The sequence below is a fragment of the Tupaia chinensis genome, unplaced genomic scaffold (genome assembly GCF_000334495.1).
Source record: "Tupaia chinensis unplaced genomic scaffold, TupChi_1.0 Scaffold143650_1, whole genome shotgun sequence".
Taxonomy (NCBI): domain Eukaryota; kingdom Metazoa; phylum Chordata; class Mammalia; order Scandentia; family Tupaiidae; genus Tupaia; species Tupaia belangeri.
This window is the reverse complement of record NW_006203499.1, coordinates 276729-279397: the sequence shown is the minus strand read 5'-3', so window position 1 is coordinate 279397 and position 2669 is coordinate 276729.

The following is a 2669-nucleotide window of genomic DNA, read 5'->3' as shown; positions in this document are numbered from 1 at the left end:
GCTGGGACTCAAACCATGGTCATCCATGTGGGAGTCCAGTGCCTTAACCACCTCATCACTTTCTGGCCCCTAGTATAGTACTTTGGACATATTGCTTGTTGTTCTTGGGTTTTGATTTTTTTTTTTTTTGACAAATTCCATGGGTATAATCTAATCTCAGTTCTGGTTTTCTTCCAACATACAAAGCCTCTATAAAAATTTTAAAAAGAATGATTTACTTTAATTTTATTAATTATTATTATTATTTAATTTGATCAGAGAAAGATAGAGAGAGAGAAAGAAAGAAAGCCACCAGGTAGGGGCTTCAAACCACAGTTGTCCATATGGGAGTCCAGTGCCTTAACCACCACTCCATCTTCTGACCTCAAGGCTCCGTAAAATTATGAACACAACATGACAAGTCTAACCTGCATTTTTTAAAAATATATTTTTAAATTTATTTCAAGGAAGACAGAGAAAGAATGAGAGTCAGAAAGAGAGAGAAAGAATGAGAGTCACAAAGAGAGAGAAAGAGAGAGAGAGAGAGAGAGAGAGAGAGAGAGAGGCACTTCCATATCCTCAGTCTCAGCTATTCTGGATGATAGACAAGCTTGAATGCGGTGTGCTCTGGAGGTCCCAGGATGCAATCCTAGGACTCTTCCCATGGGGGTCAAGCCACCACTGCCTGGCCCTAGACAATTCTGTCTTTTTACACTGAAGAACACTCTGCATATAATTAATCCCCGAGGACATTATGCCATAAATACATCTATTTCATTGCACTTGCCTTTGGCATTATAATGTAAGGTCAGTTGAGTGGCTATCTCACCTGCTATGCGAATAAATGCACATTGCATAGAAACAAATTTTAAGAATTCAAGAAGTTATGAGATAAAAAGAATGGCAGGGGGATAACACCAGGTTAAATACAGTGGTTTCATGACAACAGTATTAACCCAAGTGGAAATCAGTATTGATAATGAACAGACATAAAACATAAAACTGCACTCATATAATGATTTCCACATGGATACATAATAAAAATGGAAAATATCTAGACAATAGAGAAGATAGCATATAATTGAGTTCTTTTTAATTTTTTTGAGAGACTTTTGCTATAGGGCACATGCACTTGCTGGAGAGATAGAGAGAAGAAAGCGAGAAATCACCAACCAGGGAGGATGGCCATGCTGCAATTCCTTATCCTCCATTCTCCTCTCGGGATCTTGGGCATGCTTGCACCCGTATCAGGAGAGAGTTTTAAGTCACTGGGTCTGGGACCCGAATCACGAGTGACTGTATGGGAGTCCAGTGACATAACCATTACACTATCTGCTGTTCCCCTAAATTTAGGTATTCTATATTTCTAAATTTCATTTAATATAAAGATATGTGGATAAAATATATTGAAGAGAAATAGAGATGATGTTTAGTCAAATAATGAAGAATGCATATCAAATGGTGACCAAAGACAATGCAATTTGTAGAATAGCTATAATCACAAAAGGACAAAAGACAAAGCATAACAGAGACATGAAAAAAAGTTATAAGTATGTATGAAAGATGATTCATTTACTCAAAGGATACACAGGAACTTTGCATGTTTAAATAGTGATGAGGGAAAGACAATATGGTGGGCAGATTTGACTACACAAAATTTATATATTCTCATCCATTCCCAGAATACATCTATGCATAGTTAAAAGAACTAAATGGTAAACAGCAAAGGTGGTGGGAAACCTCAAATTCAATTTTTTTAAAAAAGTTTTTATCATAGGGTACATGAACTTGCCAGGGAGAGAGGGAGAGAGACGAGCAGACAAACAGACAGAAACAGAGAGAGAAGGTGAGAAATCCCGTCCCCCCTCCGCAGGGAGGATGGCCACACTGAAATCCTTTCTCATTTTCTCCTCTTGGGATTTCCAGCATGCATGCACATGTGCCCCAGTGTGAGTTTCAAACCACCAGATCTGGGACTCAAACTACATTTGGCCATCTGTGAGACCAGCACCTTAACCACCACACCACCTGCTGGCCCCCAAACCTCAATTCTTATGTTTGAAACAATGTAGTCAGAGGCAGGAGGTAAAAACATTGCAAAAACCATTACACCAGGGCAAAAAACTGGATAAAGAACAATTTACAACAGAGAAGGTAAGTGTCTAATAAAAATCAAAAATATTTTCAGATTTAGCAGTAATGAAATAATTGAAAGTGAAGCTCATTAATATACCACTCTTTTTCACAAATTAAATATTATTTTTATATGACTACTTAGTTTGAGGGGAAGATAACTAAAATGCACAACACATGAACTGCTATTGTAAAGGAGTATTGGCAAGTATTTCCTTGATCTTAAACTTTCATCAATATAGAAACAATATAGAAACTCAGATATGCCTCATCTTTTATCATTTTACATATTCAGATATGCCTCATCTTTTATCATTTTTCATTTATTTATTTTTTTAGGTTTTTACCATAGGGTGCATGTGCTTACAGGGGAGAGACCGAAAGAGGGAAAGTGAGAAATCACCTCCCAAGGGGATTGACCATGCTGCAATCCCTTCTCCTCCATTCTCATTTCTGGATTTTGGGCATGCATTCACACACACCTGAAATGATTTTCAAGCTGCCAGGTCTGGGACTCGAACTGTGGTCAGTCATATGGGAGTTCACCTGCTGGCCCA